The sequence below is a fragment of the Arachis ipaensis genome, chromosome B1 (genome assembly GCF_059453495.1).
Source record: "Arachis ipaensis isolate K30076 ecotype BB chromosome B1, ASM5945349v1, whole genome shotgun sequence".
In the NCBI taxonomy this organism is placed as follows: domain Eukaryota; kingdom Viridiplantae; phylum Streptophyta; class Magnoliopsida; order Fabales; family Fabaceae; genus Arachis; species Arachis ipaensis.
Window position 1 is genome coordinate 106,076,489 of NC_142436.1, and position 22,921 is coordinate 106,099,409.

Consider the following 22,921-nt stretch of genomic DNA (forward strand, 5'->3'; position numbering starts at 1 on the left):
TTTGATGCAAATTCCATGAGTTTTTAGTTATATTCCTTGAATGCTATGAATGGAAGAATTCTCAGAAATTTTGCAAGACTTTGATGCAGTTGTTTGGATGATTTCAGGGAAGAAGAGGCTAGGCAAGGAAGCAACAAAATCAATAAAGGAAGCTTGAATATCACATGTGGAGTTTAAGTTCCAGTTTAAGCTTAAACTGGAGCTTAAACGTGGAAACACAAATTCTCTCCAAAGAAGCATTTCCACGTTTAACCTCCAGTTTAACCTTAAACTGGAGGTTAAACGCCAGAAGTAAGAAAGGCACCAGGAGCATTTCCACGTTTAAGCTCCAGTTTAACCTTAAACTGGAGCTTAAACGTGTTCGACTATTTTTCCTCCTCCAGGGTTACTTCCTTCATTTCCACGTTTAAGCTTCAGTTTAGCCTTAAACTGAAGCTTAAACGTGTTCGACCCAATTGCTCCTCCAGGGTTGCTTTCTTCAATTCCACGTTTAAGCTTCAGTTTAAGCCTAAACTGAAGCTTAAACGTGTTCGACTTTTCACACTCCTGGGTTGCTTTCTTCCATTTCCACGTTTAAGTTTCAGTTTAACCTTAAACTGAAACTTAAACTTCAACTTAAACGCCACTTTTTGAAAGAGGTTTCTGGGCCAAATATCTTGAAGTTTAAGTTAGCATTTGAGCACAAACATTAACTTAAACGTATTATGGTATGAAACCCAATTGAATATCATGGTTTATGGGATTGGGCCTGAAGGATTGATGAGTCTGGAGCTTTAATTTGTTGAGTTTTATGTCATTACTTGTTTATCACTAAGTCTGCTCAATGAATGTTACAGAATTGGATCACAGCCTCATCAGGATTATGGACCATAAACCCAAAGCAAAAGGAAATCAGGGAAAGGCCTCAAAGCCCAAGAAACACAACAGAAGCTCAATTTAGAAAGTGTATAAATAGGATAGAATTTAAGTTAGTTAGGATCATCGGGAGAGAACGGGATATCATTTTCTTTTAGTTTTGTAATTGAATTCAGAGCTATGACTCACTAAACCCCTTTCATTGGGTTAGGGAGCTCTATTGTAATTCAATGAATCAATAATAGTTTTATCTTCTTCTTCTATCTTTTCTCTTGAATTTTGATTAGAAAGCTTCTCGATCTAATTCCATTGGGTAGTTGTCTTGGGAAAGAAACTACCCATAATTGGAATCCTTCGGAACCTTGGGAAAGGAATGGAGGATTCATGCTAGAGAAGCTTTCTCACAGTGAATTGGATTGGGGTTTGGATGGATATTGTGACATGTAATCCTACCAAATTGTGGTTCATGAAACTGTGTGGTATAATCAGTGATCGAGCATCATCTCTTCTTATGAACATTTAAACCAAGGGATTGGGAATTTGTTCGTTTTTAGAGAGAATTGGTGAGCCAAGGGATTGGGATCCAATCATATAAGATTGCCAAGCAAAATTCAATGAATGCATTGGTTGAGGAAGGGATAAAAGTTGTTTTGATTCGGAGATCTCAATATCTCCTAACACCCAATGAACTCCCCATTTCTGATTTACCACTTTCTCTTTACATTCTGCAATTAAATTCATGCAATCACCCCCATCCCTTTTAATTTCAGCAATTTAGCTTCTCGCTCTTTAATTCATGCAATTTTACATTCCGCAATTCTCATCTAAATCTTGATTCCGCTCAACTAGAACATACTTCTAATCGGAATTGCTCACTCAACCAATCCTTGTGGGATTCGACCTCACTCTATTGTGAGTTTTTACTTGACGATAACCGGTGCACTTGCCGGAAGGAATTTTGCCGATCGTGCAATTTCCTAAATCGTAGCATAACAAGTTTATGCGCATCAAGTTTATGGCGCCGTTGCCGGGGATTGGTTTTCGATTGACAATTCTCAAATTGGAAGTTAACTAGATTGAGCATTTTTCTTGCTTTGTTAATTCAGTTCAAGTTACTTGTTGAATTTTAATTTCTGCACTCTGTTACATGCTTTCTTTCTTTATGCCTTTAAATTCAAGCAACTAACTCACTGACTCACTAACTATTTGAATTAATTCCTCAACTACTCTAACCATACTCTTCCATTAACCAAGAGTATTTCAATTGTTTGTTGCCTGTGCTGTGTTCTTGTATGACAGGTAGGAGAGAAGAGACATCAACCCCTCCATATACTGAACCAGAGAGGACCCTTCATAGACTTAGAAGGGAAGCAAGAGGGAAGAGAGTACTGAGAGAAGAGGAATCTGAAGGAGAATCTGAGGACAATTTTGAGGAAGCTCTAGATCTCAACATGGATAGAGAAGTTCACAACCATGAGAGAGCTGATGGAAACAATGCCATTCCGGAGAGGAGGGTTCTTAGTTCATACATAAACCCAACCTCTGGGAATTGTGGTAGCAGCATTCAGAAACTACCCATCCAGGCCAACAATTTTGAACTCAAACCACAGCTAATATCACTTGTGGAGAATCATTGTTCATTTGGTGGGAGTGCTAATGAAGATCCAAACCAACATCTCACAAAATTCCTGAGAATTTGCGACACTGTGAAGTCCAATGGAGTCCAAGAAGATACCTATAAACTGCTCTTGTTCCCATTTTCACTTAGGGACAAGGCAGCTAAGTGGCTGGAATCATTCCCAAGGGGGAGCCTAACAACCTGGGATGAGGTGGAAAGCAAGTTTCTGGCACGTTTCTACCCCCCACCAAAGGTCAATAGGCTTCGATCTGAGGTTCAGACGTTTAGACAACAAGATGGTGAAACTTTCTACGAGGCATGGGAGAGATTCAAGGATTTGACAAGGAAATGCCCACCAGACATGTTCCATGACTGGGTGCAATTGCATATTTTCTATGATGGACTTTCTTATGAATCAAGGAAGGCTGTAGACCATTCATCAGGAGGTTCATTGAACAGGAAAAAGACTGTGGAAGAAGCCATTGAAGTGATTGAGACAGTGGCTGAGAATGAGTACTACTATGCTTCAGAGAGACACAACACTAAGGGAGTCATGGAGCTGAGCCATGTTGATACAATTTTAGCCCAAAACAAGGTGTTTGCCAAGCAACTAGCAGAGCTCACCAGGAAATTAGAAACAAAGCAAGTGGCTGCAATACACACACAAGATCAAGAGGAAGTAAGCACTGAAGGAGGTGATTGGGAAGAGGCCAACTATGTGGGAAACCAACAAAGGCAATCATATGATCCACATTCCAACACTTACAACCCAGGATGGAAAAACCACCCAAACTTTGGGTGGGGAAACCAGCAAAACCAACATAACAAGTCCACATACCAAAACTCCAACCAAAGATCATACCAAGCCACACAAAACACTTACTCCCAACCATCATATCATGGCCAAAATAATCAACCTACCCAACTTAATCCGAACCAACAATTTCAAGATCAATTAAACAGGATAGAAGGAATGCTGGCAAACATGGGCCAGGACATAAGTGAGTTGAAAAGCTTCAGGGATGATGTGAGATCTACCTTAAGAAACCATGGTGAAAAACTCAAGAGGATGGAGTCTCAAGTAGGAGAGCTATCTCAACAGGCCCCCAAATCAACTGCAGTGTTCCCTAGTGACACAGAAAATAATCCTAAAGGGGAACAAAAGAGAGTGAGATGGGAAGAATGCAAGGCCATCACCATATTGAAGGAAGTCTCAGAAGAAGAAGGAATTAGACCCTCAGAACAGGAGCCAGAAATCTTGAAGGAAGGTGTGGAAGAAGCTAAGCAGGAAAGTGAAACTGAGCAAGCCAAGGAACTGCAAAAAGGCATGCTGGAAACATACCAACCAAAAGCACCATTTCCTCAGAGGTTAGGAGGAGGTGAAAAAGGGCAAACCTATTCAAGGTTTTTAGAGACATTTAAGTCTCTCTATATCAATATTCCCTTCCTTGAGATTCTCCAGCAGATGCCTACACATATCAAGTATTTAAAGGAATTGCTGAGCAAGAAAAGAGTTTTGAAGGGAGGACAAATCGTAATAATGAACAAAGAATGCAGTGCCCTCATCAGGAAGGACATAGCCTCTAAGAAAACAGACCCAGGAAGTTTTCATATCCCCTGCATCATAGGGGAAACAAAAATTGACAGAGGATTCTGTGATCTAGGAGCTAGCATAAATGTGATGCCTCTGACTCTTATGAAGAGGCTACAACTGAATGAGGTGAAATCCACTGATGTAATCATACAACTGGCTGACAAAACTTAGAAGCAAGCTGAAGGGGTAGTTGAGAATGTGCTGGTGAAAGTGGGAAATTATTTCTTCCCCACAGACTTTGTCATTTTAGACATGGAGGAAAGCTACCTACACCCTATCATTCTGGGAAGGCCATTTCTAGCCACTGCTAGAGCGCTCGTAGATGTAGAACAAGGAGAGCTAATTTTGAGAATACATGATGAACAGCTCAAATTCAAGGTTTTCAAACTTGCATCTGAGCCTGAATCAGAACCTGAAAAGCCTAAGGATGATAATAGCCATCTGTGTTTGGAGGAAAACAATCCAGCAGCTGAAATTCTGAAACAGTCCTTGGAAGGCAAACAAGAATTGCAAGAGTTAAAGCCACAAGAATCAATAGAAACAGATCAGAAGGATCCTCATGGCATAAGGGTCAATGAAGAAATCCTCAAGAGAAAGGGAAGAATTGTAAAGAAATTGCCAAGAGGATGGAGAAACAAGAAAATTCCCACTGAAGGTTTCTCTCTGGGAGATAAAGTGATATCAAGTCATTATCTGCCGATTCCACCTGGCCTCAAAACCATTCCTTCCCAGCTCCCTCAAGTGTTCACAATCAGGAAAGTTCTTTCTATGGAACATTTAGAAGTCATGAAGGAATCAAATGGGGACGTTTTCATAATGAGAGGAGAAGGCATCAAGCACTACAATCCACCCTAACAAGGGACAATCGTCAAGCTAGTGACGTTAAATAAGCGCTTCGTGGGAGGCAACCCATGTTTTAGTATCCTTACTCTTTATTGTTTTGCTTTGCATCTAATAAAGCAGGGTTTCTTATGCATGAACTTGAATCCTCAGGACAACTGTTGAAAGAGTGCACTAAACATTGCATGTAAAATACAATTGGTATCTAAGTTTGGTGTGCCTGAAGGCATCCCAAATTTTATTCAAATTGTATTCAATCTTTCATTCAAAGTGCACAACCAAACATTAAGTTTGGTGTTCCTTTTGAACACAGTTAATGAAAAGCAAGAAGTTCCTCTGGATTTAGAAATTCATGACAAGTATACCATTTGCATATTTTAATACTTTGATTTCAATTACTTTAGGTAGTAAAATTGTTTAGGATCAAAGAGCCAAAGTGACTATGATTTGTTAGAATTATGCACATTCATTAAGGATAACCAACATGGATTTCATGTCATCAGAAGACATTACCAAACACTAAGTTTGGTGTCCAGTAATAAGTGTGCATACGTACAATGGTCACGGCTATAAGCTCAGGAAGTCAATCATTGATTTACAATTCAAAAAAAAAAAAAAAAAAAAAAAAAAAACATGTACAAGTACTATTCATTATTCACATGAACGAAAAAATCATAGCAATTTTGTTTGTTTGTGCAGGTACAAAAGGAAGGATAAGAATGGAGGAAAAAGACAAAGGGGGAGGTACAGTGCTTGGTCAAAAAGGAAGTTCACAAGTCTTTGAAACTAACACATGGGAAAAGGAAGTTCTGCATGAAAAGATAGCTACATGTACAACCTAATGCACTCAAAATACTTCCAAGAAAATGAAAAGCAATTTGTCCTTCTCCCTAATTCATATATTTACCATCAAGCCACCCTTCACAAATCACCCTAGCCGTCCATTTTTCACTTACAGGCACTATAAAGAACCACTTGGGGAACGAGTTCCACACCACCAATTCTCCTTCATGCACATTTTCTTTCATCATAGCATAACTATCTCTTGCCGAAAACAACCTCACCACACTTCCAACAACACTTCTTGCTTCACCTTGTCAACTTTAGCTTGTCACTTACCAAAACTAAAGAACCAATGGCAGCCTCATCTAGCCACAAAAGAAGAAAAGACAAGCAGCCAATGGAGGAGAATAGGGAATTCGATGCATGGAGATACCAATCAGTTTTCCATGAGATTCAAGCCGAATGGATGAGACCTAAAACGGTACTAGCTGAGGTTCCCTTTGACCTTGAAAAGGATGAGTTCCCAGGTGTCTGGGAGAAGATCAAAAAGAGGAAGTGGGAGCTCCTGACTAAGCCAATCACTAAAATCAACATCAACCTGGTGAAAGAGTTTTATGCAAATGCAGTGAGGGAGGATTCAACCGTGAAACCCACATACAAAAGCTATGTGAGAGGGGTGGAAGTTGACTTCAGCCCCAAGGCAATCATGAAAACTCTTGGCCTGAAAAACATACGTTTCAGCCAAGCAAGTTATGAAGAAAGGATGATAGGAGAACCTGACTATACAACTATTGCTGAAGACCTTTGTGCCATCAGAGCTGAATGGGTGAGAAAAACAAGAGGGGCTCCAAGAGTCTTGAAAAGGGGAGACCTAACACCTGAAGCTAAAGGGTGGTATGCAATAGTTAGGAGATCCATCCTACCCACTGCAAACTCTTCAGAAATAGTCCCTAAAAGAGCCATCTTGCTACATTGCATTATGGTGGGAGGGGAGATCAAAGTTCATAAACTCATTGCTGAACAGATACAAGAGCTTAGTGAGAAAAGTGACCCGGAATCCTGGCTCCACTTCCCTAGCACCATCATTAGACTATGCATCGATGCCCAAGTACCACTTGAAGACGAAAGACCTAATTGGCTATATCCTGGATTGGCTATAACTACGTACAGAATGACTCTTGGCCCAACTGCTCCAAGACATACAAAAAGAAGAAATGAAGAAGGGCAACAAGCAGAAGCAGAGCAAGAAGCAGAACAAGAAGGACAAGAAGGAGAAGACGGAGAAGAAGAGCAAGAAGAGCAAGGAATTCCAGAAAGAAGACAACGAATTCCCAGAGACCCCATGGATATGAGCAGAATGCAGGAAATCATAGAAGGAATGTCTCAACAATACATGAGGTCTCAAGAGAGACAAGAGGACTTTCACCTAAAAATGATGGATATGCAAAGGAACTTTGAATCAAGATTCTTAGATCTGCAAAGGGAACAGAATTTACACTTACAGGAATCCTTCAGCCACATATGCCAACACCAAGATGCCAATGTCTTGGCAATCAAGGAAGCCAGCAAAAATTCCAGTTTAAGTGGTGGCTTCCTTGATTGCCAAGACATTGGCATCTTGGTGTTGGCATATGTGGCTGAAGGATTCCTGTAAGTGTAAATTCTGTTCCCTTTGCAGATCTAAGAATCTTGATTCAAAGTTCCTTTGCATATCCATCATTTTTAGGTGAAAGTCCTCTTGTCTCTCCTGAGACCTCATGTATTGTTGAGACATTCCTTCTATGATTTCCTGCATTCTGCTCATATCCATGGGGTCTCTGGGAATTCGTTGTCTTCTTTCTGGAATTCCTTGCTCTTCTTGCTCTTCTTCTCCGTCTTCTCCTACTTGTCCTTCTTGTTCTGCTTCTTGCTCTGCTTCTGCTTGTTGCCCTTCTTCGTTTCTTCTTTTTGTATGTCTTGGAGCAGTTGGGCCAAGAGTCATTCTGTACGCAGTTATAGCCAATCCAGGATATAGCCAATTAGGTCTTTCGTCTTCAAGTGGTACTTGGGCATCGATGCATAGTCTAATGATGGTGCTAGGGAAGTGGAGCCAGGATTCCGGGTCACTTTTCTCACTAAGCTCTTGTATCTGTTCAGCAATGAGTTTATGAACTTTGATCTCCCCTCCCACCATAATGCAATGTAGCAAGATGGCTCTTTTAGGGACTATTTCTGAAGAGTTTGCAGTGGGTAGGATGGATCTCCTAACTATTGCATACCACCCTTTAGCTTCAGGTGTTAGGTCTCCCCTTCTCAAGACTCTTGGAGCCCCTCTTGTTTTTCTCACCCATTCAGCTCTGATGGCACAAAGGTCTTCAGCAATAGTTGTATAGTCAGGTTCTCCTATCATCCTTTCTTCATAACTTGCTTGGCTGAAACGTATGTTTTTCAGGCCAAGAGTTTTCATGATTGCCTTGGGGCTGAAGTCAACTTCCACCCCTCTCACATAGCTTTTGTATGTGGGTTTCACGGTTGAATCCTCCCTCACTGCATTTGCATAAAACTCTTTCACCAGGTTGATGTTGATTTTAGTGATTGGCTTAGTCAGGAGCTCCCACTTCCTCTTTTTGATCTTCTCCCAGACACCTGGGAACTCATCCTTTTCAAGGTCAAAGGGAACCTCAGCTAGTACCGTTTTAGGTCTCATCCATTCGGCTTGAATCTCATGGAAAACTGATTTGTATCTCCATGCATCGAATTCCCTATTCTCCTCCATTGGCTGCTTGTCTTTTCTTCTTTTGTGGCTAGATGAGGCTGCCATTGGTTCTTTAGTTTTGGTAAGTGACAAGCTAAAGTTGACAAGGTGAAGCAAGAAGTGTTGTTGGAAGTGTGGTGAGGTTGTTTTCGGCAAGAGATAGTTATGCTATGATGAAAGAAAATGTGCATGAAGGAGAATTGGTGGTGTGGAACTCGTTCCCCAAGTGGTTCTTTATAGTGCCTGTAAGTGAAAAATGGACGGCTAGGGTGATTTGTGAAGGGTGGCTTGATGGTAAATATATGAATTAGGGAGAAGGACAAATTGCTTTTCATTTTCTTGGAAGTATTCTGAGTGCATTAGGTTGTACATGTAGCTATCTTTTCATGCAGAACTTCCTTTTCCCATGTGTTAGTTTCAAAGACTTGTGAACTTCCTTTTTGACCAAGCACCGTACCTCCCCCTTTGTCTTTTTCCTCCATTCTTATCCTTCCTTTTGTACCTGCACAAACAAACAAAATTGCTATCATTTTTTCGTTCATGTGAATAATGAATAGTACTTGTACATGTTTTTTTTTTTTTTTTTTTTTTTGAATTGTAAATCAATTATTGACTTCCTGAGCTTATAGCCGTGACCTTTGTACGTATGCACACTTATTACTAGACACCAAACTTAGTGTTTGGTAATGTCTTCTGATGACATGAAATCCATGTTGGTTATCCTTAATGAATGTGCATAATTCTAACAAATCATAGTCACTTTGGCTCTTTGATCCTAAACAATTTTACTACCTAAAGTAATTGAAATCAAAGTATTAAAACATGCAAATGGTATACTTGTCATGAATTTCTAAATCCAGAGGAACTTCTTGCTTTTCATTAACTGTGTTCAAAAGGAACACCAAACTTAATGTTTGGTTGTGCACTTTGAATGAAAGATTGAATACAATTTGAATAAAATTTGGGATGCCTTCAGGCACACCAAACTTAGATACCAATTGTATTTTACATGCAATGTTTAGTGCACTCTTTCAACAGTTGTCCTGAGGATTCAAGTTCATGCATAAGAAACCCTGCTTTATTAGATGCAAAGCAAAACAATAAAGAGTAAGGATACTAAAACATGGGTTGCCTCCCACGAAGCGCTTCTTTAACGTCACTAGCTTGACGATTGTCCCTTGTTAGGGTGGATTGTAGTGCTTGATGCCTTCTCCTCTCATTATGAAAACGTCCCCATTTGATTCCTTCATGACTTCTAAATGTTCCATAGAAAGAACTTTCCTGATTGTGAACACTTGAGGGAGCTGGGAAGGAATGGTTTTGAGGCCAGGTGGAATCGGCAGATAATGACTTGATATCACTTTATCTCCCGGAGAGAAACCTTCAGTGGGAATTTTCTTGTTTCTCCATCCTCTTGGCAATTTCTTTACAATTCTTCCCTTTCTCTTGAGGATTTCTTCATTGACCCTTATGCCATGAGGATCCTTCTGATCTGTTTCTATTGATTCTTGTGGCTTTAACTCTTGCAATTCTTGTTTGCCTTCCAAGGACTGTTTCAGAATTTCAGCTGCTGGATTGTTTTCCTCCAAACACAGATGGCTATTATCATCCTTAGGCTTTTCAGGTTCTGATTCAGGCTCAGATGCAAGTTTGAAAACCTTGAATTTGAGCTGTTCATCATGTATTCTCAAAATTAGCTCTCCTTGTTCTACATCTACGAGCGCTCTAGCAGTGGCTAGAAATGGCCATCCCAGAATGATAGCGTGTAGGTAGCTTTCCTCCATGTCTAAAATGACAAAGTCTGTGGGGAAGAAATAATTTCCCACTTTCACCAGCACATTCTCAACTACCCCTTCAGCTTGCTTCTGAGTTTTGTCAGCCAGTTGTATGATTACATCAGTGGATTTCACCTCATTCAGTTGTAGCCTCTTCATAAGAGTCAGAGGCATCACATTTATGCTAGCTCCTAGATCACAGAATTCTCTGTCAATTTTTGTTTCCCCTATGATGCAGGGGATATGAAAACTTCCTGGGTCTGTTTTCTTAGAGACTATGTCCTTCCTGATGAGGGCACTGCATTCTTTGTTCATTATTACAATTTGTCCTCCCTTCAAAACTCTTTTCTTGCTCAGCAATTCCTTTAAATACTTGATATGTGTAGGCATCTGCTGGAGAATCTCAAGGAAGGGAATATTGATATAGAGAGACTTAAATGTCTCTAAAAACCTTGAATAGGTTTGCCCTTTTTCACCTCCTCCTAACCTCTGAGGAAATGGTGCTTTTGGTTGGTATGTTTCCAGCATGCCTTTTTGCAGTTCCTTGGCTTGCTCAGTTTCACTTTCCTGCTTAGCTTCTTCCACACCTTCCTTCAAGATTTCTGGCTCCTGTTCTGAGGGTCTAATTCCTTCTTCTTCTGAGACTTCCTTCAATATGGTGATGGCCTTGCATTCTTCCCATCTCACTCTCTTTTGTTCCCCTTTAGGATTCTTTTCTGTGTCACTAGGGAACATTGCAGTTGATTTGGGGGCCTGTTGAGATAGCTCTCCTACTTGAGACTCCATCCTCTTGAGTTTTTCACCATGGTTTCTTAAGGTAGATCTCACATCATCCCTGAAGCTTTTCAACTCACTTATGTCCTGGCCCATGTTTGCCAGCATTCCTTCTATCCTGTTTAATTGATCTTGAAATTGTTGGTTCGGATTAAGTTGGGTAGGTTGATTATTTTGGCCATGATATGATGGTTGGGAGTAAGTGTTTTGTGTGGCTTGGTATGATCTTTGGTTGGAGTTTTGGTATGTGGACTTGTTATGTTGGTTTTGCTGGTTTCCCCACCCAAAGTTTGGGTGGTTTTTCCATCCTGGGTTGTAAGTGTTGGAATGTGGATCATATGATTGCCTTTGTTGGTTTCCCACATAGTTGGCCTCTTCCCAATCACCTCCTTCAGTGCTTACTTCCTCTTGATCTTGTGTGTGTATTGCAGCCACTTGCTTTGTTTCTAATTTCCTGGTGAGCTCTGCTAGTTGCTTGGCAAACACCTTGTTTTGGGCTAAAATTGTATCAACATGGCTCAGCTCCATGACTCCCTTAGTGTTGTGTCTCTCTGAAGCATAGTAGTACTCATTCTCAGCCACTGTCTCAATCACTTCAATGGCTTCTTCCACAGTCTTTTTCCTGTTCAATGAACCTCCTGATGAATGGTCTACAGCCTTCCTTGATTCATAAGAAAGTCCATCATAGAAAATATGCAATTGCACCCAGTCATGGAACATGTCTGGTGGGCATTTCCTTGTCAAATCCTTGAATCTCTCCCATGCCTCGTAGAGAGTTTCACCATCTTGTTGTCTAAACGTCTGAACCTCAGATCGAAGCCTATTGACCTTTTGTGGGGTGTAGAAACGTGCCAGAAACTTGCTTTCCACCTCATCCCAGGTTGTTAGGCTCCCCCTTGGGAATGATTCCAGCCACTTAGCTGCCTTGTCCCTAAGTGAAAATGGGAACAAGAGCAGTTTATAGGTATCTTCCTGGACTCCATTGGACTTCACAGTGTCGCAAATTCTCAGGAATTTTGTGAGATGTTGGTTTGGATCTTCATTAGCACTCCCACCAAATGAACAATGATTCTCCACAAGTGATATTAGCTGTGGTTTGAGTTCAAAATTGTTGGCCTGGATGGGTGGTTTCTGAATGCTGCTACCACAATTCCCAGAGGTTGGGTTTATGTATGAACTAAGAACCCTCCTCTCCGGAATGGAATTGTTTCCATCAGCTCTCTCATGGTTGTGAACTTCTCTATCCATGTTGAGATCTAGAGCTTCCTCAAAATTGTCCTCAGATTCTCCTTCAGATTCCTCTTCTCTCAGTACTCTCTTCCCTCTTGCTTCCCTTCTAAGTCTATGAAGGGTCCTCTCTGGTTCAGTATATGGAGGGGTTGATGTCTCTTCTCTCCTACCTGTCATACAAGAACACAGCACAGGCAACAAACAATTGAAATACTCTTGGTTAATGGAAGAGTATGGTTAGAGTAGTTGAGGAATTAATTCAAATAGTTAGTGAGTCAGTGAGTTAGTTGCTTGAATTTAAAGGCATAAAGAAAGAAAGCATGTAACAGAGTACAGAAATTAAAATTCAACAAGTAACTTGAACTGAATTAACAAAGCAAGAAAAATGCTCAATCTAGTTAACTTCCAATTTGAGAATTGTCAATCGAAAACCAATCCCCGGCAACGGCGCCATAAACTTGATGTGCATAAACTTGATATGCTACGATTTAGGAAATTGCACGATCGGCAAAATTCCTTCCGGCAAGTGCACCGGTTATCGTCAAGTAAAAACTCACAAAAGAGTGAGGTCGAATCCCACAAGGATTGGTTGAGTGAGCAATTCGGATTAGAAGTATGTTCTAGTTGAGCGGAATCAAGATTTAGATGAGAATTGCGGAATGTAAAATTTGCATGAATTAAAGAGCGAGAAGCTAAATTGCTGAAATTAAAAGGGATGGGGGTGATTGCATGAATTTAATTGCAGAATGTAAAGAGAAAGTGGTAAATCAGAAATGGGGAGTTCATTGGGTGTTAGGAGATATTGAGATCTCCAAATCAAAACAACTTTTATCCCTTCCTCAACCAATGCATTCATTGAATTTTGCTTGGCAATCTTATATGATTGGATCCCAATCCCTTGGCTCACCAATTCTCTCTAAAAACAAACAAATTCCCAATCCCTTGGTTTAAATGTTCATAAGAAGAGATGATGCTCGATCACTGATTATACCACACAGTTTCATGAACCACAATTTGGTAGGATTACATGTCACAATATCCATCCAAACCCCAATCCAATTAACTGTGAGAAAGCTTCTCTAGCATGAATCCTCCATTCCTTTCCCAAGGTTCCGAAGGATTCCAATTATGGGTAGTTTCTTTCCCAAGACAACTACCCAATGGAATTAGATCGGGAAGCTTTCTAACAAAATTCAAGAGAAAAGATTGAAGAAGAAGATAAAACTATTATTGATTCATTGAATTACAATAGAGCTCCCTAACCCAATGAAAGGGGTTTAGTGAGTCATAGCTCTGAATTCAATTACAAAACTAAAAGAAAATGATCCCCAGTTCTCTCTGTGTCCAAACTTCCCCCTCAGGGGCTGGATTCCCCCTCAATCCCCCCGTCTCAAATGCAGAAACTAAGGCCTTTAAATAGGCTCCCTAAATTACAAAATGAAAATGAAATTCAAAGCAAATTACAATCAAATGAAAATAAACTATTCTAGATGATTCTTGTGGCCTTGATTTGGTGTTGTTGATGGGCCTTGCTTGCTTGAAGGGTAGAGTGACATAATTGATCCAAAAAGGATAATGATCCATTAAACTACACTCAAACGTTGCACCCCCCTTTCTTGGGTCGTCACTTTGTTCTCTTGTCAACCTTGCCAATTTGATGCCAAATATAGACTATTATACTTCTTTGGAAAGCTATGGATGTCAGCTTTCTAACGCAACTGGAAGCACCTCATTTGGAGTTCTACAACTCGAGTTATACTCCATGGAAGGTGAAGAGGTCAGCTGGCCTGATTGCATGTTGGTACTATGCTCTTCTATGCACATTACGGGGCTGTTTTCTCCCTCAATTTTTAGTATCCACCATGCATGTTATATATGCTTGGAAAGCTCTAGATGTCTTCTTTCCAATGCATTTTTAATCACCTCATTTGGAGTTTTGTAGCTCAAGTTATTTATGTTTGAAGAAGGCATGGTCAAGCTGTTCCATATAACACGTTTAAGCTCCAGTTTAAGCTTAAACTGGAGCTTAAACGCTGGCACTCCCTGGAGGCACAAGCTCGAGCACGTTTAAGCTTCAGTTTAAGGTTAAACTGAAGCTTAAACGTGGAAATGAGAAAGCAACCCTGGAGGAGAAAAAATAGTCGAACACGTTTAAGCTCCAGTTTAAGGTTAAACTGGAGCTTAAACGTGGAAATGCTCCCTGGTGCATTTCTAATTCTGGCGTTTAACTTCCAGTTTAAGGTTAAACTGGAGGTTAAACGCCACTTTCAGCATTTCCTTAGCTCTCATGGTTTTGGCGTTTAAGCTCCAGTTTAAGCTTAAACTGGAACTTAAACTCCACATGTGATATTCAAGCTTCCTTTATTGATTTTGTTGCTTCCTTGCCTAGCCTCTTCTTCCCTGAAATCATCCAAACAACTGCATCAAAGTCTTGCAAAATTTCATGAGAAATCTTTCATTCATAGCATTCAAGGAATATAACTAAAAACTCATGGAATTTGCATCAAAATCTTCATGTTTGAATGATTTAAGACAAGCATGACTATTTGGCCCAACTGATTACTTAAGGCTCAAGAAAATGCATAAAACAACTAAAAATAACAGAAAAATGCTAGTGAAACTAGCCTAAGATGCCTTGGCATCAGATCCCCACCTACCTCCACTCACTTCTTCTCACCACTCTCTTTCACACAACCCCACAAACACTCTTCCCTAAAAAACCCTTCACCAATCACCTCAATCTCTCTTCCCCATTAAACCTTCACCACTCACATCCACCCACTCTTCCCAATAAACCTACCTCATAAACTCCACCTACCTTCAAAATTCAAAACCAATTTCCCACCCAAACCCACCCATATGGCCGAACCTTAACCCCCCTCCCTTCCCTATATAAAGACCTCCATTCTTCATCAAATTCACACAACACACCCCTCTACACTCCTCTTGGCCAAAACCACATTTCCCTCTCCCTCTCCATATTTCTTCTTCTTCTTCTTCTATTCTTTTGTTTATTGCTCGAGGGCGAGCAATATTCTAAGTTTGGTGTGGTAAAAGCATAGCTTTTTTGTTTTTCCATTACCATTGATGGCATCTAAGACCGGAGAATCCTCTAGAAGAGGGAAAGGGAAGACAAAAGCTTCCACATCCGAGTCATGGGAGATGGAAAGATTCATCTCCAAAGCCCATCAAGACCACTTCTATGATGTTGTGGCCAAGAAGAAGGTGATCCCTGAGGTCCCTTTCAAACTCAAAAGAAATGAGTATCCGGAGATCCGACATGAAATTCAAAGAAGAGGTTGGGAAGTTCTAACAAATCCCATCCAACAAGTCGGCATCCTAATGGTTCAAGAGTTCTATGCCAATGCATGGATCACCAAGAACCATGATCAAAGTAAGAACCCGGATCCAAAGAACTATGTTACAATGGTTCGGGGGAAATACTTAGATTTTAGTCCGGAAAATGTGAGGTTGGCGTTCAACTTGCCATACATGGAAGAGAACGCACGCCCCTACACAAGGAGAGTCAACTTTGATCAAAGGTTGGACCAAGTCCTTATGGACATATGTGTAGAAGGAGCTCAATGGAAGATTGACTCCAAAGGCAAGCCGGTTCAACTAAGAAGATTGGACCTCAAGCCTATAGCTAGAGGATGGTTGGAGTTTATTCAATGCTCAATCATTCCCACTAGCAACCGGTCTGAAGTTACTATAGACTGGGCCATCATGATCCATAGCATCATGATTGGAGAAGAGGTGGAAGTTCATGAGATTATACCTCAAGAACTCTACAAGGTGGCTGATAAGTCCTCCACTATGGCAAGGTTAGCCTTTCCTCACCTCATTTGCCACCTATGCAATTCAGCTGGGATTGACATAGAGGGAGATATCCTCATTAAAGAGGAAAAGCCCATCACTAAGAAAAAGATGGAGCAAGCAAGAGAGCCCACTCATGGAGCTCAAGAGGCGTATGAAGCTCATCACCATGAGATCCCGGAGATGCCTCAAATGCACTTTCCTCCACAAAATTATTGGGAGCAAATCAACACCTCCCTAGGAGAATTGAGTTCCAATATGGGACAACTAAGGGTGGAACATCAAGAGCACTCCATCATGCTTCATGAGATAAGAGAAGATCAAAAAGCAATGAGGGAGGAGCAACAAAGACAAGGAAGAGACATAGAAGAGCTCAAGGACATCATTGGTTCCTCAAGAAGGAAACGCCACCATCACTAAGGTGGACTCATTCCTTGTTCTTGCTTTCTCTGTTTTTCGTTTTCTATATTATGTGCTTATCTATGTTTGTGCCTTCATTACATGATCATTAGTAGTTAGTAACTTTGTCTTAAAGATATGAATGTCCTATGAATCCATCACCTCTCTTAAATGAAAAATGTTTTAATTCAAAAGAACAAGAAGTACATGAGTTTCGAATTTATCCTTGAACTTAGTTTAATCATATTGATGTGGTGACAATGCTTCTTGTTTTCTGAATGTATGCTTGAACAGTGCATATGTCTTTTGAAGTTGTTGTTTAAGAATGTTAAATATGTTGGCTCTTGAAAGAATGATGACTAGGAGACATGTTATTTGATAATCTGAAAAATCATAAAAATGATTCTTGAAGCAAGAAAAAGCAGCAAAGAACAAAGCTTGCAGAAAAAAAAAATAGGCGAAAAAAAAATGTAGAAGAAAAAAAATAGAAAGAAAAAGCAAGCAGAAAAAGCCAATAACCCTTAAAACCAAAAGGCAAGGGCAAATAAAAAGGATCCCAAGGCTTTGAGCATCAGTGGATAGGAGGGCCTAAAGGAATAAAATCCTGGTCTAAGCGGCTAAACCAAGCTGTCCCTAACCATGTGCTTGTGGCGTGTAGGTGTCAAGTGAAAACTTGAGACTGAGCGGTTAAAGTCAAGGTCCAAAGCAAAAACAAAGAGTGTGCTTAAGAACCCTGGACACCTCTAATTGGGGACTTTAGCAAAGCTGAGTCACAATCTGAAAAGGTTCACCCAATTATGTGTCTGTGGCATTTATGTATCCGGTGGTAATACTGGAAAACAAAGTGCTTAGGGCCACGGCCAAGACTCATAAAGAAGCTGTGTTCAAGAATCATCATACTGAACTAGGAGAGTCAATAACACTATTCGAAATCTGAAGTTCCTATAGATGCCAATCATTCTAAACCTCAATGGATAAAGTGAGATGCCAAAACTATTCAAGAGGCAAAAAGCTATAAGTCCCGCTCATATGATTGAAGCTCTGTTTCATTAATAGTTTGGAATTTATAGTATATTCTCTTCTTTTTATCCTATTTGATTTTCAGTTGCTTAGGGACAAGCAACAATTTAAGTTTGGTGTTGTGATGAGCGGATAATTTATACGCTTTTTGGCATTGTTTTTAGTATGTTTTTAGTAGGATCTAGTCACTTTTAGGGATGTTTTCATTAGTTTTTATGTTAAATTCACATTTCTGGACTTTACTATGAGTTTGTGTGTTTTTCTGTGATTTTAGGTATTTTCTGGCTGAAATTGAGGGACTTGAGCAGAAATCAGATTCAGAGGTTGAAAAAGGACTGCTGATGCTGTTGGATTCTGACCTCCCTGCACTCAAAGTGGATTTTCTGGAGCTACAGAACTCTAAATGGCGCGCTTCCAATTGCGTTGGAAAGTAGACATCCAGGGCTTTCCAGAAATATATAATAGTCCATACTTTGGCTAAGAATTGACGACGTAAACTGGCGTTCAACGCCAGCCTTCTGCCCAAATCTGGCGTCCAGCGCCAGAAAAGGATCCAAAACCAGAGTTGAACGCCCAAACTGGCACAGAACTTGGCGTTCAACTCCACAAATGGCCTCTGCACGTGCTACACTCAAGCTCAGCCCAAACACACACCAAGTGGGCCCCGGAAGTGGATTTATGCATCAATTACTTACTCATGTAAACCCTAGTGACTAGTTTATTATAAATAGGACCCTTTACTAGTCTTTTTGACCATCTTTGGATCTTTGGATTACCTTATGATCCTTTGATCACGTTTTAGGGGGCTGGCCATCTCGGCCATGCCTGGACCTTCACTTATGTATTTTTAACGGTAGAGTTTCTACACTCCATAGATTAAGGTGTGGAGCTCTGCTGTTCCTCAAAGATTAATGCAAAGTACTACTGTTTTCTATTCAATTCTTCTTATTTCGCTTCTAAGATATCCATTCGCACCCAAGAACGTGATGAAGGTGATGATTATGTGTGACGCTCATCACCATCTCCCTTATGAACACGTGCCTGACAAACACTTCCGTTCTACATGAAATAAGCTAGAATGAATATCTCTTAGATCTCCTAACAGGAATCTTCGTGGCGTAAGCTAGAATGATGGCGGCATTCAAGAGAATCCGGAAGGTCTAAACCTTGTCTGTGGTATTCTGAGTAGGATTCAATGATTGAATGACTGTGACGAGCTTCAAACTCGCGAGTGCTGGGCGTTAGTGACAGACGCAAAAAGAGGGTGAATCCTATTCCAGCATGATCGAGAACCGACAGATGAATAGCCGTGCCGTGACAGGGTGCGTGAGCATATTATTCACTGAGAGGAGGGGATGTAGCCACTGACAACGGTGATGCCCTTGCATACAGCCAGCCATGGAAAGGAGTAAGACAGATTGGATGAAGATAGCAGGAAAGCAGAGATTCAGAGGAACAAACGCATCTCTATACGCTTATCTGAAATTCCTACCAATGATTTACATAAGTATTTCTATCCCTATCTTATTATATTAAATTCGAAAACACCATTATCACTTTATATCTGCCTGACTGAGATTTACAAGGTGACCATAGCTTGCTTCATACCAACAATCTCTGTGGGATTCGACCCTTACTCACATAAGGTATTACTTGGACGACCCAGTGCACTTGCTGGTTAGTTGTATCGAAGTTGTGACAATTATGAATTAAGATCAGAGCACCAAGCTTTGGAGCCATCACCAGGATTTGTTCGAGCCTGGAGATCACAATTTCGTGCACCACCTAACTACATCTAAGTGGTTTCTCTTGATTGGATGGAGCTAGCAATGTTCTTCTGGAGTGGAGTGTAATTCTAACTAATGTCCTTTGGTGGAACACCAAACTTAGAATTACACCATCACTCTTGGATTGTTCTGGTGTGGAACACCAAACTTAGATCCTTACAATATAGGGGAAACGACTTGTGATTTTTTTATTGAAATAAAGATGAAAGTGAAACTACCTGAGGTTGGGTTGCCTCCCAACAGAGCGCTCTTTTATCGTCGCTAGCTCGACGAGTCCTTAATTACTTGAGATGGTACTTTACTCTTGGGTTTTCCCCCATGTTGCCCAGATAATGCTTGAGTCTTTGTCCATTCACTGTAAAAGTCCTCTCTGAACCTTCATCCGTGATTTCGATGTGGCCATATGGCGATACTTTCGTAACCATGAAAGGTCCGGACCACCTTGACTTGAGTTTTTCTGGGAGCAGCCTTAATTTAGAATTGTAAAGGAGTACTCGCTGCCCTTTTTCGAAATTCCTGGGCGCAAGATGCATGTCATGTTTTCTCTTTGCCTTTTCTTTGTACATCTTAGTGTTTTCATAGGCTTGTGACCTGAATTCCTCCATCTATTGTAGCTGCAAGATCTTTTTTGCACCAGCAGCAATGCTGTCAAAATTTAGTATCTTGATAGCCCAGAGAGCTTTGTGTTCCAGCTCCAGTGGTAAATGACAAGCCTTCCCATAGACCAGTTGATATGGAGACATTCCAAGTGGAGTTTTGAATGTTGTTCTGTATGCCCAAAGAGCATCATCCAGCTTCTTCGACCAATCCTTTCTAGATGCACCCACAGTCTTTTCCAGGATCCTCTTCATCTCTCTATTGGATATCTCAGTTTGCCCACTCGTTTGAGGGTGGTAAGGTGTGGCTACTTTGTGTTTTACCCCATATCGTAGGAGGAGAGCTTCTAGTGGTTTGTTACAAAAGTGGCTCCCTCCATCACTGATGAGGGCTCTTGGGACTCCAAACCGGCTAAAGATATTCTTCCTGAGGAAGTTCATGACTACCTTGTTATCATTAGTTGGGGTTGTAATAGCCTCTACCCACTTGGAAACATAATCTACTGCTACCAGGATGTACTTGTTTGCATATGAGGTTGGAAATGGTCCTATAAAATCTATTCCCCACACATCAAACAGTTCCAGTTCCAAGATGAAATTTTGTGGCATGGCGTTTCATTTGGGCAGGTATCCAGATCATTGGCATTCATTGCAGCTTTTTACTAGTTCCTTGGCATCCTTGAAAAGGGTGGGCCAAAAGAATCCGCTTTGTAACACCTTTGCTGCAGTTCTGTCCCCTCCAAAGTGCCCGCCATAACATGAACCGTGGCAATTCCACAGGACTTCTCTTCCTTCTCCTTCCGAAACACATCTTCTAAGGATTCCATCTGAACATTTCTTAAAGAGATATGGCTCGTCCCAGACAAAGTATTTTGCATCATTCATGAGCTTCCTTTTTTGATGTTTATTGATCCCTGGGGGTAATGCCCCAGTTGCCTTGAAATTTGCAATATCTGCAAACCATGGTGCTTTGTGAACTGTCATCAACTGCTCATCAGGGAAGAGCTCGTTCACATTTGTATCATTTTCTCCACCTTGATCATGAGGGATTCTGGATAGGTGATCTGCCACCTTGTTCTCCGCTCCTCTCTTGTCTCTGATTTCAATATCAAATTCCTGCAAAAGTAAGATCCACCTTATTAGTCTTGGCTTTGATTCTTGCTTGGCAAACAAATATTTAAGTGCTGCGTGATCTGTAAAGACAATCACTTTAGCACCAATGAGGTATGATCTAAATTTGTCAAATGCAAAAACTATTGCTAGCAACTCCTTTTCAGTAGTGGTATAATTTCTTTGAGTTTCATTAAGGACTTTGCTAGCATAGTATATCACATGAACTACGTTATCTTTCCTTTGTCCTAACACTGCCCCAACTGCAAAATCAGATGCATCACACATCAATTCAAATGGTAGGTTCCAATCAGGTGGGGAAATGATAGGAGCAGAGGATAACCTCATTTTCAAATGTGCAAATGCTAGCATGCATGTTTCATCAAAGATAAATGGTGTATCAGATACAAGAAGATTGCTTAAGGGCTTGGCTATCTTTGAAAAATATTTAATGAACCTTTTGTAAAAACCAGCATGCCCTAAAAAACTCCTAATTACCTTGACATCACTGGGTGGGGGTAGTTTTTCAATAAGTTCTACTTTAGCTCTATCAACCTCAATGCCTTGGTGAGAGACCTTGTGACCAAGGACTATTCCTCCTGTCACCATGAAGTGGCATTTTTCCCAGTTCAAGACCAAATTGGTCTCTTGGCATCTTTTCAATACCAAGGCGAGGTGATGTAGGCAACTAGGAAAGGAATCTTCGAATACCGAGAAATCATCCATAAAAACTTCAATGAATTTTTCTATCATATCTGAAAAGATAGAAAGCATGCAGCGTTGGAAAGTTGCAGGTGCATTACATAGCCCAAATGGCATGCGGCTATAGGCAAACACTCCATACGGACAAGTAAATGAGGTTTTCTCTTGGTATCTGGGATCAACCACTATTTGGTTATATCCTGAATAACCGTCGAGAAAACAATAATATGCGTGCCCTGCAAGTCTTTCCAACATCTGATCCATGAATGGAAGGGGAAAATGGTCTTTTCGTGTAGCCTCATTGAGTTTTCTGTAGTCTATGCACATCCGCCATCCTGTGACGGTCCTTGTAGGTATGAGCTCGTTCTTCTCATTGGTAACCACAGTGATTCCTCCCTTCTTGGGCACAACATGTATAGGGCTAACACAAGGGCTGTCCGAAATTGGGTATATGACCCCTCCTTGCCAAAGCTTCATAACCTCTTTCTGTACCACTTCCTTCATGATTGGGTTCAGCCTTCTTTGGGATTGAATGGATGGCTTAGCATCATCTTCCAACAGTATTTTATGCATGCATATGGCTGAACTGATTCCCTTCAAGTCAGCAAGGGTCCATCCAATGGCATCCTTATGCTCCCGCAGCACCTTGAGTAGCTCGTCCTCTTGATCTTGACTGAGGGATGAATTTATGATCACTTGGTAGTTATCATTTTCTCCTAGATATGCATATTTGAGAGTGGGTGGCAGTGCTTTGAGTTCAAGTTTGGGTGCTTCTGACTTTTTGTTCCCTTCCTTTGGTGCATCTGGTATATGTATTTCTGCTGTGGCCACCTCTTCACTTGATTCAGATTCTTCCTCCACCAATCTCTCATCCTCTTCAGGTTCTTCTTCTTCAAAATTCTCCTGCACTTCATCCTCAAGTGCATCTAACCTCATGCATTCCCCCAATTGTTCTGGTGGGTAACTCATGGCCTTGAACACATTGAATGTCATCTTTTCATTGTGTAATCTTAGGGTGAGGTCACCTTTCTGAACATCAATGACAGCTCCAGCAGTGGCCAAGAATGGCCTTCCCAAGATGATGGAGGTCTTGGCGTCCTCCTGCATGTCCAGCACCACAAAATCTGTTGGAAATATGAAATCTCCCACTTTTACTAGCAAATCCTCTACTATCCCGTAAGGGAATTTGAACAATCGGTCTGCCAGTTGTAGGGCCATTTTTGTTGGTTTAGCCTCCTCAATTTTCATCTTTCTCATCATAGCTACTAACATCAAATTGATGCTGGCC

General features: G+C 40.8%; 2 non-coding genes across 2 annotated transcripts; one reads left to right on the forward strand and one right to left on the reverse strand.

Moving 5' to 3' along the window:
• Positions 1–2,732: 2,732 nt before the first annotated feature.
• On the reverse strand, positions 2,733–2,836 carry LOC148577800 (small nucleolar RNA R71). Its single transcript, XR_015903410.1, has one exon. It is a non-coding gene; the product is annotated as a small nucleolar RNA R71 (small nucleolar RNA).
• Positions 2,837–11,691: 8,855 nt separating this feature from the next.
• Positions 11,692–11,795, forward strand: LOC148577801 (small nucleolar RNA R71). The gene has a single exon (XR_015904478.1). It is a non-coding gene; the product is annotated as a small nucleolar RNA R71 (small nucleolar RNA).
• Positions 11,796–22,921: the final 11,126 nt, after the last annotated feature.